At 41.2% G+C, this 12942-nt stretch overlaps 1 protein-coding gene across 1 annotated transcript in view; it reads right to left on the bottom strand.

Moving 5' to 3' along the window:
- Nucleotides 1-12942, bottom strand: part of CRYBG1 (crystallin beta-gamma domain containing 1) — a 210696-nt gene that overhangs the window by 98438 nt on the left and 99316 nt on the right. The window lies entirely within an intron of this gene.

The raw sequence follows: 12942 nt of genomic DNA, 5'->3' as shown, positions 1-12942 counted from the left end.
ATAAAGAGTAAAAGAGCAAAATCAGGGAGCCGGGGAGGCCGGTGAGGGGGGGTGGGGAGCTGAAGCCGACTCGGCCCCTCTCTCCCTGCAGAGGCTACCAAGCTGGGCAAGGGGGAAAGGTCATGTGAACAACACTTAGGGTTTTAACTACTACATTGGGCTAGACATTTAAATCACTGAAATGAAAGCTTTGATTTCTAAGAGTGAGTAAGAAATCCAGGTGATGGAAAGGAAGTAGTCCACAGCAGTTTTGAAAAAAGTGATGACAAAGAATAATACTGTCTCTGCTTTCCCATACTGAGTTCCATCCAAAGTCATGCCACTCATGTGAGCAGCCCTCCTCACGATACAGAAAGCTGGGTGAGTCGGGGTCCAGGTGGAGGCGGTGACCTAGACATAAATGCACAAATGATAAAAGTACCTTCTAGATCACAGGGGGGAGGAAGTATGAGATTCAAATAGAACAAGGTGAAAGCTATACAACATGTTATAGCTACTGCTCTGCTGCCCCCCCGAAAGTGGGAAGAAGAGTGTGAACACACAATCACAAAAGGTGTGTAAAGCACTGGGAAGGATACATGTTTCACGGGTGGAAGTGATTTTCAATTAAAGTATACGCTCCCGGTGTCAAAGCCCATGAGAACTGGGTTCATTCATTCATTCATTCACATATTTACTGTGCATCAACTATCACCCAGGCAAGATTTCCCTTGCCATGTGTTTATGTCTATTAACTAGAGGTGCACACTGATTAGAAAAGACCTCTTCACAGTAAGCTGGGACAGGCATGGTCTCCTTGGCCACAAAGAGTTCAAAAATAAATAGTTCAAAAGCAAAGTGGTATCCAAAGTCAAAGACATGAGTGTGGAGCTTACATGTATTCTATAAAAATGGTATGTCTGGGGCAGAAAATGCACTTGTCGCGGGCACCCTTTCCATTGATTTGTGCCTTGCCAAATGTTGACCTGTCCCCAGCAGATGCATGAAAGGCACAACCCAAACCCTCAGGCGTGGTCCCACATGGCAATGACTTTCAGAACAAGATATTATAATTCAGCCTGTGCATCAGTTTCTAGATTGCAGCTGTCATCAGCCTCAGTCCAAACCGCAGTTTAACTGGCTTTATTTGGTTACAAACATAATTGGAATTAAAGGTTTAGAAAGAGAGATAAGAGCTTATCTTCTTAACATAAAACACTACACACTCATTTCCTTTTCCTTTTTTTTTTTTTTTTTTTCTTTTTTGTGCACTCATTACAGAGTAGCTCTTCCACTGTGTGCAGATCCAACCTTGGTAGGGCGGTGTAGGAAGGGTTCTCCTGAAACCTTCTAGCCCTGAGGGAGGTCGTCATGGAAACCATCAGCATCCCTCCACAGTCTGTCTCAGGCAGAGACGGCCACATCCCAGCTCAGGACACAGTCCTGGCACTTGTGTTGCTATCGGGTCCCCTGCCAGTAGCAGAGAGTGCCCTACTCCTTTGGGGAGGGAAAAGAACGTCTGTGCCGCCTCCCTCGCCCTAAGGCAGGCACAGATGTCTGGCCACACCCCTCATGTCAACTGAATGAAAAGCCTTTTCATGGCTTGAGACCCTTCAGACGGGAAACCCTTCACACCCGCTTCTGATGAGCCCCATAAATGTGGTTCCTTCTCAGCTGAGGAACAGAGAGAGACTTCAGGAAAGACCTTGGCAGAAAGTCACTCACCAGGAGGGCAAGGCTCTGAAGGAAGGGTGGGGCTGCAAGAAAACTCATGTCCAGCTCCCTCCTTCTTTTTTTCTTTCCTGGTTATTTGGCCACAGCTCAAATCCACAGAGAAAGTGAGGTGTTTTGCTGGGAGTTTTCTATAACTCAAATAAGTGAAGCTTAATTTGAAGTAATCTGATGAAATTATCAATTTCAGTCATGATGAGGTGAAAATCAACCTCTGTTTGTCATCTAAGATGAAGTAGCCCAAACAGGACTGGTCTCAGGAACCCTGACTCACTGCTTCAGAGAACTTGAAATTTTAGTTCCTTGAATTACTCACAACTTTCTCCCAGAAAACACCTTTTAAATGAATATTCACTATCCACTGAAAGCACAAGGCAACCATGAGATCCCTTTCCTTCATTCTGCCTCTAAACCTCTTCTTCCCCGAATTCAGTTTACTGCAAAACATTCCTTCTTGAAGGTAAGCATGTACCCCACACAGAAAAAATACGTTCACCTTCAGCAAACCACAAATAGGATGAAACAATCATAAGAACAATGCCATTTTTTTGTGATTTTGTAGTTACAATGTGACTAATACCAAAAAACATCACAAAAGCGGCTGAATCTATCTTAAGATATGTTGGTCCACATCATTATGCCTCCAGCTTTACGTACCAGGGTGTCTTCCTTGATAAATATCTTTTTACTTGCCTTGTCTAATAATTATTTTACCAAATGCTTGTGGTGGGTGATGTTCTAAGGGATTTACATGTAACAACTTTCACTTAATCCTCATCCCCTAATAACCCAATGAAGCAGAAGAGTAACCGGAAGCACAGAGAGGTTTAGTAACTAGCCCAAGGTCATGCAGCTGACAAGTGGCAGAACTTGGGTTTGAAGCTGAGTAAATGTGACCCCAGAATGTATGCTTTTAACCAGTTCACCACATTGTCTCTCAGCCTTTCCAAATGTGCTTGTGGTTCTACACAGTGAACTGGCCACACTTCCTGTCCCTTGTATGCAATCCCTAAAAAATTCACAGAAGGAGTATCATCTAGTTGGATTACATCAACCAGCTAACCCATCTTTAGTGGTGATTCATAGGGAAGGGGAAATAATTCACATACTGAATGACCTAGTAACCTTGATACACATCCAAGACTTTAAAAAAACAAAAACAACCAAAAAAAAAAAAAACACACACAAAACTCTTCTACCTCATTTCCCACAAATTAATCATAGATAAATCCATACCTACATCTTTCATAGCCATTAGGAATCTCAACCAGAGAGACTGACTCAAAGTATATTAGAAATCCATTTTTTGTTTGCGTTTCTTCTGTTTTGGCTGCCTTGCAGCATATGGAGTTCCTGCGCCAGGGATCAGATCCACGACACAGATGCAGCCTCTGCTGTGTGAGAACACCTGATCCTTTAACCCAATGTACTGGGCTGAGGATCAAACCTGCGTCCTGGTGCTGCAGAGATACCACCGATCCCAGTGAGCCACGGTGGGAACTCCTAGAAATCCATCTCATGAAATGCTCTTTTGGTGTCAGATCTAACTCACATAATTATAGAATGGGAGGGCTGAAAAGAGCCTTGGAGAATCTGATCTTAAGGGAGAATCTGATCTTAAGGGAGGCTTATCCCAGAAGGATAAACAAATTGTCCCAGGTCCTAGAGCCATTCAGTGGAACAATCATTGTCAGAACAAGCTCACAGACTCCTGGGGTCCACTGTCTCTCTCCACTTTACCACACAACTGCCTCACCCCTTGTGACATTTTTATGTAAAAAAAGAACATGCTGTCATTACCTGGAGCTAAAGACATTTTTCTATGCCTTGTAAAGACAGGGTTAACATAATTATATTTCACTGTTGAATTTTGTACATATACTTGACGTAGGTCAAATGGGATTTGGGTTGTGCTTACCTTTCTTCATTTAGAGAAGCAGACAGGTAAGCGTAAAACTCTAGGACATGGAATACAAGTGTGGTAAGTGGAACAATGTATATTACTTTTGTTTTCTATTAGTCCATTCTATTTCATCACCAGTCATTTCTTCCTAGTGGAAATCATTGCCGGTAACTCTGAAAACAACCAGGAAATGTTTCAAAATCTGTAAAAGAGAAAGTGTCTCTTTTCAAAGTGTCCCATCCCTGGCCTGATCTCTGGTCCAATGAGCTCAGGACCTCCATGGTCTGCCTGCCTCTCATCTCTCTCCACTAGTCCATCTAAACACAGCCATTGGTTCATTCTTTCCAAATCACAGATTTCACCCTGTTATTTGTGTCTCAAAAACCTTCAGCAACTGTCCACTGCCTTCGGGGTAAAGCCCAGACTTTCAGAGCCCTAGACAGACAGCACCAGATATCATTCAAAGTCTTCCTGCCTTTATGTGCAATGCAAACTGTCCGCTCTAACCAAATTAATGTGTCCCTAGTTCCCCAAACACACGCTGTGCTTACCTGTCTCTGTACCTTAGCCCTGTGGCTTTTCCCTCCCAGGATGTTACCTCATCTGTCTGTGCCAATCCAATCCTGACTCATGCGGCAAGGCCCAGCCCAGCCCAGCGGCCTCGCTGACAACCCAAGCTTCCTGCTCTCTGGAAGCCTTTATTCCTGGTAACACTGATTTCATATTTGCTGCTCTGTTTTAAATTTTTCATGTATATTTCTCTTGCCTCTTCATCCACTTTATAAACTCCTCTAAAGCAGAAAACCTTTTTTTTTAGACCGAAAATATTTCCTCTGCACCTTAAACACATAAAGAACTAAGTAAATGTCAATGCTGATGATATAATTACTTTTCCATTTGCTTCTTCTTCTCCCAATATTCTCCTTGAAGAGTCAGCATTTAAAACATTTGAGATGGAGTTCCCTTGTGGTGCAGTGGGTTGAGGATCCAGCGTTGTCACTGCAGTGGCTCTGGCCACTGCTGTGGTGTGGATTCAGTCCCTGGCCCGGGAACTTCCACCTGCCACAGGCGCAGCCAAAAACAAACAAATAAATAAATAAAACATTTGGGGTGATTTTACTAAAAACCAAAAAGCTTATAGAATATACCTTTAGGTAGAGCATTTTACCTATAATTCATGGTTGAACTCAAAGATCACCTGTTAGACTATTAATAGGTGAGAGAATTAAGGAAATAGGACAAATGAGCTTAATCTTTTTCATTTTTAAAATCTATTCAAATTTGGCCCAACATTGGTGACTGAAGGGGAACAAGACTATAAATGGAAGCTCACTTACCATTATCTTTAAATATTTCAAAGCTATAAATGAAGCTAACAAACTATTAAAGTTTGTTCTAATTCCTTGCCTTTAAAAATATACCTTCCGAAGGACCTCAAACACAGGTTTGCCTCCTTCTCTTACTTCCCGTCTCCATTCTGCACCGCAAGTGGCCTCTGATGTTTGCAAGTGGACATTTCAGCTTGTACCTCCATCCTCTGAACACATGCCCTGCCATCACTCAGGTCTGGGGCTATACACCCTGGCAGCAGGGCTTGCCTTTGGAGAGGCAGGCAAAGAAGAGCTCCTTTTAAAAGTGGGCCCAGTCTTGCCCAGGTCTAGGGGAGGTACTGAATCTGTTCTTTTTGATTTCTTTTTTTTTTTTCTTTTTTGGCCACCCCCTGGCATATGCAGTTCCCAGACCAGGGGTCAGATCTGAGCTTCAATTTCAATTCAAGCCACAGCTGTGGCAACACTGGACCCTTTAACCCACTGTGCCGGTCTGGGGATTGAACCTGAGTCCTGGTGCTACAGAGATACCACTGATCCCATTGTGCCACTGTGGGAACTCTTATTCTTTTCATACTTCTTAACATGAAGTCATTCAGGTTTTCTAGCTGCTTTCAAATACCAAATAAAAAGTAAAACTTACTAACTTAAAAAAATATTGGTTAAATGAAGTTTCCTTTTCTTAAATGTAAAAGCACTTAAAAACATACAGTACGATTATAAAAATTTGCAAGTTACTATACATAACGATTCTTAGGACATATCAGCATGTGAATGGCAAGATAGTTTATATTACAAACACAGTGGCGAAGGTGTCAGGGTCAAAACTCTGAATATAGCTCAGCTCTATCTGAACACAGAACTTAAAAATGACCACAGATATATTACTTAATAAACAGCAAGATACAGATCTTTTTTCAATCTTTTCTAAGTTAGCATTTGAGTCATGATGTGGACTGGCAAAAATGATCATATTCTCCATCATTTCTAAGCAAGCAGGGATCTAATAAAGATATAATCATAAGTAAGCTCCCCATAAATTAGATTCCTCAGTGGACACATGTTTGTCTCAGTTTATGCAGGACAAATCTATTTCATGGTTAGTGTAGAAGATGACAACAGACCCAAACAGGTTTGGAAACTGCAGGTATAGAAAATTATCTTACGTACCACAGAAGCAAAAGAAAAAAGTCAAGGAAAAGGACTCAACCTTATTCTGATAATTTTGTTAGTATTCATAGAAAATAAAGAATCACAAAACGGAACAACGAATCAGAGATTGTCTAGATTACTGCAGCCCAGAATATTATTAATGACGTTCTCTTCACTGTATGTATATCCCTTTTTTCCCTATTTTCCCCTCCTCTTTTTTATTCATTTCTACTGTATCCGTCACCTGGTTCTCTCTTTCTTCTCCCTTGCTTGTGCCTTAACCTTTCCAGTGACAGTCACCCTTGCTGGAAATATAATCCTCTTCCTGCTATTTTCCTCTTCCGGAATTGACTTTCTTAACAAGATGATACTTACACATTCACTTTTAAAGATTAAAAGTCCCCCAGTATCGTGTAAGCGTAATACAGTGATGTTTTTCATTTTATTTTCCCTTAATATAATTTTTACAGAGTTGCCATCATAGCACAGACAACAAATATGAAACTAGATGAGTAACTGTCATATCTCTTTGACTCCTCTTGGCTATGAGAATTTCTAAGACGTTCGCTGGTTTTGATGACCTTGACAGTTTTGAGGAGTACTGGTCAGATCTTTTGTAGAAGGAGCCTTATTGGAATCTGTCTGGTGTTTTTCTCACGATTAGACTGGGGTTTGTGGTTTTGGGTTTTGGTGAAAAAGAGCAGAGAGATCAATGTGATTTTCATTTTCAACATTATTTCATTATTCATCAAGGGTCCATACTATTAACATGATTTATGGCTATTGATGTTGACTTTGGTAGTGTTTGACAAATTTCTCCACTGGAAAGTTACTGGCTCCTTAATCCTTTTCTATGGTGTGCTCTTTGCAAGGAAGTCACTATGTGGAGCTCACACTTAAGCAGTGGAGCTGTTATGCCCCCTTCTTAAAAGTGCAATATCTACATACATTATTTAGAATTCTTCTGCATAGGAGATTTGTCTCTTCTCCTCCATCCATCCATTCATTCATTCATGTATTTCTATCAGTAGGGACTCAACAATATTTATTTTATATGTTGAGTTATAATACAATGCTGCTTTATTTTATTGTTCAAATTGTTCCAGTTTTGGCTATTGGGGATTTAGTTAGTTCCTGTTTCTTTTTGACATATCTCTATCAATTGCATATGTGTGTGTGTGCATCTGGCACATTTTTACTTTTCAGCCCTATAAGCTACTCCAGGCTCATTGTTTATGTTTTGTGCTCTAGTCCTAAAATCAGCCACTTTTTTCAAGGAGGCCTGGTTCATGCTACTGAAGGATGGTATTAGAAACCAAGATCTGGCTTCTTGGTGTGCTTGTTGCTTCTGAGGTGTCATTGCTTCTAGGCCCTAGAGCAAGGAAATATATGGGTGTGTACTAAGTGGTGTATATGCAAATATATTTAATTTTTTCCATACGTTAACAGCTGTATCTATATTAAGCTAAACACGAATCCATACTAATGTTGAAATAATGGATTTTAATGCAGATGTAAGGTGGGAGAGTAGGGGAGGTATAGAGGAAATAAGACTGCTCAGAAATTGGGAATTGTTGAAATAGGATGATGTGTAAAGTTAAGAGGGATGGTGTGGTGGTCCATTATACTATTCTCTCCATTTGTGTACATTTTCAAATTTATAATAAATTTTTTTTTTGGAATAAGAACAGTTAGAGAAGGAAGTGTTGGCCTTACTCCAAGCCTGTTTACTCTTCCTTTATATAAGATTCTAAAGAGTATTGTTAGCTAATTTCCAAACATGTAACTAATTGAAACCTTTTAAACATTTTAAAATATTTTTCAAAAGTATACAGTGACAAAAGTAAGAAATGACAGGTAATAATAAGGAAATTTCTAGAAAAAAACTATTAAGAATAACACAGAAATAATAATTTACTGCAATAGCAGACAGAACAATACATTTCAGTTAAGTTCTGAGAACATTCCATAAAAAAGCTGTTTTCCATAATAATAATGCTTCATCAAGAAAAAGCTAAATATGTTTAGCATATTGTTTTCAAAAAGCAAAAAAAAATGCATAAACATATCTTTAGATAGCTTTTATTCAAAACAGTAAAAATGTTAAAGGTTCCAACCTACTAGGATAGACACTGGGTCATCTATAAAGCTCAGCTGTCTAGAACAACTCACTTCCCCAAATTCTAGACAGCCAAGTATCATGATTCAGGCACAGACACCCAGGTCTCCAAAGTATCTAAGTAATTCATAGTTCCATAGAAACACATTTAGTGCTCATGACAGTCTCAAGTTTACCTTACAAAGAAAAAAAAAATCAACAAAATCACTTCCTACTCTAATAACTCTCTAAAGGAAAAACACGAAAGATTTTTTTTTCAAATTCCACTTCTGATTATAGATGTAAAGCAGGTCCTGCCTTACATTTGTAAAGTTTTTCATAAAATACTGGGATCTTTTTCTCTCCCTGCAAAAGAGAAGCTAAAGCCATACTGATAGGCCTAGTCTTCACAGAGTAAATATCTCTTGGTTAAAACTATCCTGAATCAGTGAACATTTTATTGATCAGCCTATTCTGATGAAAGACATGTTCTGACAGTTACCATTAAACCTCTCTCTTAAATCAGACCAAAGATCAGAGATTTGGTCTCTCTCTTTTTTTAAAAAAAATCTGTTTTTATTATTTATTTATTTATTTATTTTTTGGGGTCTTTTTGCCATTTCTTGGGCCTCTCCTGCGGCACATGGAGGTTCCCAGGCTAGGGGTCGAATGGGAGCTGTAGCTGCCAGCCTACACCAGAGCCACAGCAACAGGGGATCCGAGCTGTGTCTGCGACCTACACCACAGCTCACGGCAACGCCGGATCATTAACCCACTGAGCAAGGGCAGGGATGGAACCCGCATGGTTCCTAGTCGGATTCGTTAACCACTGCGCCACAACAGGAACTCCAAAAAAAAAAAAAAATCTGTTCTTAATTAGCTAGATTCTTTCTCTCCCTCCCTCTCTTTTTTAAAATCTATTCTTAATTAGCTACATTCCCCTCCTCTCTCTCTCTCATCTCTTCTATTAGCTATTATCTATTTGTGTTTATTCTATCCTTTGTCTACGACATGCAAATAAAGAGGACTTTTTCTTCTTTGCATGCCTGCTATAAGGAGCACTTAATAGGGCTAAAACATGCTTTGGGAAGGGGAAAAGCTTGGAGAACTGAAAGAGCCCAGAGGCTCCTGTTCACTCCTGACCCACGGTCCACTTGTCACCTGGCTATTAGTGCTGTCGCCTTCTTGGGAGAGTAACATGCATTCAAGAGACTGTGCCAAACACTCTCTGAAGAGGACTCTTCATGGGGTATGATGTTCCAGAAATTAATCCCCAGGTACTTTTTACCCATCTGGAGCAGAAAGGCTTCTGTGCTTATTTGAATAATTTACAGAGAAGATTAAAATAGAGATGATCCTGTGGAAATACCAGGTCAGCAATACTTCTCAGAGGACCAGGCAGGAATCTCTGCGATGCCTGCCAAGTAGGTCTACTCACTGGTATATAATGTTTCATCTGTGTTCATAATCCTTTGCTCTGCCATTCCTGGTATTGGGATATTGCCTTTAGGGTCAAGGCAATATAGGATTTACCAGAAACATTTTAGCGGGGGAGGCCAAGTTGCATGTTCAGCCCTGCTTCCTGAAGACCCACGTAACCTTCAGACTTAAGAGATGTTCTGAAAATGCTTCATTCCAATAACTTTTCTCTATAGGCCAGAAATCACATGAGGCATTTCCCTTCCATTTCCCCAGGCCATGCCCCCTTGTCTTTCCATCTCTCTCCTCCAGTCCCAACCATGCCAAGCAGTTTCCCTTCATGTAGAAAACCACAGGGTAGGGCCAATATACTGCAAGAACAACATGTTTTGGGGTCATTTCCATTTGACTGTGTTTAACAATGTAATACATTGATTCTACAGTGCAGGAAACCCAAGTTCAGGAATTCCAGACTTCTTTATTGAGCCAGTAACACACTGCTTGGAGTCTCGGCACCAACACCCTTGCTTTTCCTTGTTTGCAAAGCAGAGATAATGATACTCAGGGGCTCGTGTATGAGCTAATTGATGATTGAACAGGGCTAAATATAAAGAGGCTTCATGGTACAGGCAGGTAATATGTCCCTTTAGGAATGACACACATTAATTATACTGTGTAAGTGCCCAGCAAAATTGTGTCAGTCACTGAGGAAAGTGGTCTAAGTAGACCTGCCCCATTTCTTTTTGATTATACACTTGCTTTTTGACGTCCTGTTCTAGAGTCATTTTTCTCATAGTGCAGAATTATTTTATTTATATTTCTTAATTAACTCCTTGCCCATGTCTGGCTTTTAGCGAGTTCAGAGCATTGTGCTTACCAGGCTTTCACTGGACAGACTAGACAGAAGTGACCACACTAACACCTTGGGGACAGAGGGAAACTCCCTGTCCCTGAGGAAAAAGCCCAGGACCTGGCATGGCAGCCTGAGTGCTGCCCCTCCCCCCACCAGCACAGGTGACACCTTCCCTTCTCCATATGGGTAGGCTGCAAGGGCCTTGGGGCAGAGTTGCCAAAGCTGTTTGTTACAAAACTGGTTCCTGTCCCAAAACGTTGACTCTCAGTTATGTAAGATACCTGCAAGGAAAGATTTTTTTTTTCTTTTAATGCCATTAATTGGGGCAGAGGATAGGAAGGTTGTGGCATTAGGGAACAAAACAGGTTTTGGACTTGACTGCCTAGGCAACACCGCAGGGATGGTTAATCCCAACAGTTACAAAACTGTAGATCAGAGAAGCAATGTCCTGTACGTACAGTGTCAAATCGAAGTGACTAGGTCAAACCAAATTAAGAAAATTGAACAAAGTGCTGAATACCTATCAAGCAGTCATTAAAAATAAAATAATTAAGGGAATTAAGTCGAAAGTAAAAGGTACAGGGAAACAGAGTTCCTGCCATGGCGCAGCAGAAACGAATCTGACTGGGAACCATGAGGTTGTGGGTTTGATCCCTGGCCTTTCTCAGTGTGTTAAGGATCTGGCGATGCCATGAGTTGTGGTGTAGGTCACAGACACGGCTTGGATCTGGCATTGCTGTGCCCATGGCATAGGCTGGCAGCTGTAGCTCTGATTAGACCCCTGGCCTGGGAACCTCCATATGCCATGAGTGTGGCCCTAAAAAGCCAAAAAAAAAAAAAGTACAGAGAAATGTTTATTCATTCACTCATTCAACAAACATTTATTATTAGTACCTAGTGTGTTCCAGACATTGTGCTAGCAAGCAGAATAGAACAGTGAACAAGAGGCAGAAATCTCTGCTCCACAGAATTTATATTGTAGGGGACAAAGACAATAACAAGCAAACAAATAAGCAAGCAGATGTATAACAATATGTACTATGTGAATAATTCATGCAGGCTGAGGTGATGGTGACCGGCCTTTCTGCAGAGGTGACACTTAGGCTGTGAAGGAAGAGAATGAATCAGTCCTGTGAACAGGGGGAAAGTGTGTCCCAGGCCAGGCAAACAGGTAGGGCCCAGTTCTCAAGGCAAAGGAGAGTTCTGCGTGTCAAGTAACTGCTCCAGTGTGGCCGGGGCAGAGCAAGGGGGCAGTGTGAGCTGGGCAGGGGCAGAGGCAGTTCACAAAAGGCCTGTCAACCTGCATAAAGACAGGAGCTTTCTCTTCTGTGTACGATGGGAAGCCTTGATGAGTTACAAGCAGCAAGGTAGTAGGATCTGATGGATGCCTTGAAAAGATGGCTCTGCTGCTAGGTGCAGAAAGACGGTAAGGGAAGAGGACAAAGGAGGAGATCAGGGAGGAGACTCCCACAGTGTGAAGGTGATGTCCTTACAGTCCTGGAATAACTACTTGCTCATTGTTGGGAAAGCTAATGACAAATGATTATTTTGTGTGCCTCACCTCTGGTGTTACATCCATGTCTGCTGCCCCATAAAGATAATCCCATTTTTGTGGACTGGGAAATTTTAGATCACATTGAATAACGAGCATCATGGCCAAATAGTACTCTCAGCACCTTTGTTTCACAGATTTACATGTTTTACTCATCCTGGCCCTTCTGACAGCCAGCGTTTTCCTGTTGGCTTCCTATCACCCTTTTGTCAGTGGTTATGCCAAAACCACACCCTTCTTAATCATCAGTTCTCCTCCAGATCCATTTTTTGGGTAGTGACTTTCTTTCTCTACAAAGAAAAGAGAACCTCTTCAGCTATTCCTTCTTGGGTCAGCTTCCTCTTAGTTTGAGAAGAGTTGTCTCTCCTCTTCTCCAAAACTATGGTCCATCTGTGCTCAGGATCTGCCTCAAAACCATTAGGCACCTCCCAAGTGATGCGCTCATTCTGAAGCATTTCTATTATAGTCCCTGCTCTTTTCTCCTCTTTTCAGCTTCTAAAACTGCCTTGCTTGTCCTGTCTTAACGAGCAGCCCTTCCCTCTGTGCTGCTACCCTTATGACAGTCTCTTCCTAATCTTCTCCTTCTCGTCTCTGTTCTCCTTCAACCAGAAATAAATCTCAGGCTCCCTCTCCAGATCCCAGTGCCTGTTCTCCTCTATGTAACCATCAAGGACTGTATAAATTCAACTACGTCCTTCTTTTTGCCAAATTCATTCACCTCTTCAACTTATTATATATATATGTGTGTGTGTGTCTGTGTGTGTGTGTGTGTGTGTGTGTGTATGTATATATATATATATATATATATACACATATATATATATACATATATATATTTTGGCTGAGCCTGTAGCATGTACAAGTTTCCAGACCAAGGATCGAACTCTAGCCACAGTGGCGACAACTCTGGATCCTTAAACTGCTGAG

This window comes from Sus scrofa, chromosome 1 (genome assembly GCF_000003025.6).
Source record: "Sus scrofa isolate TJ Tabasco breed Duroc chromosome 1, Sscrofa11.1, whole genome shotgun sequence".
NCBI classification, from domain to species: Eukaryota; Metazoa; Chordata; class Mammalia; order Artiodactyla; family Suidae; genus Sus; species Sus scrofa.
This window is presented reverse-complemented; position numbering and strand designations above follow the sequence as displayed.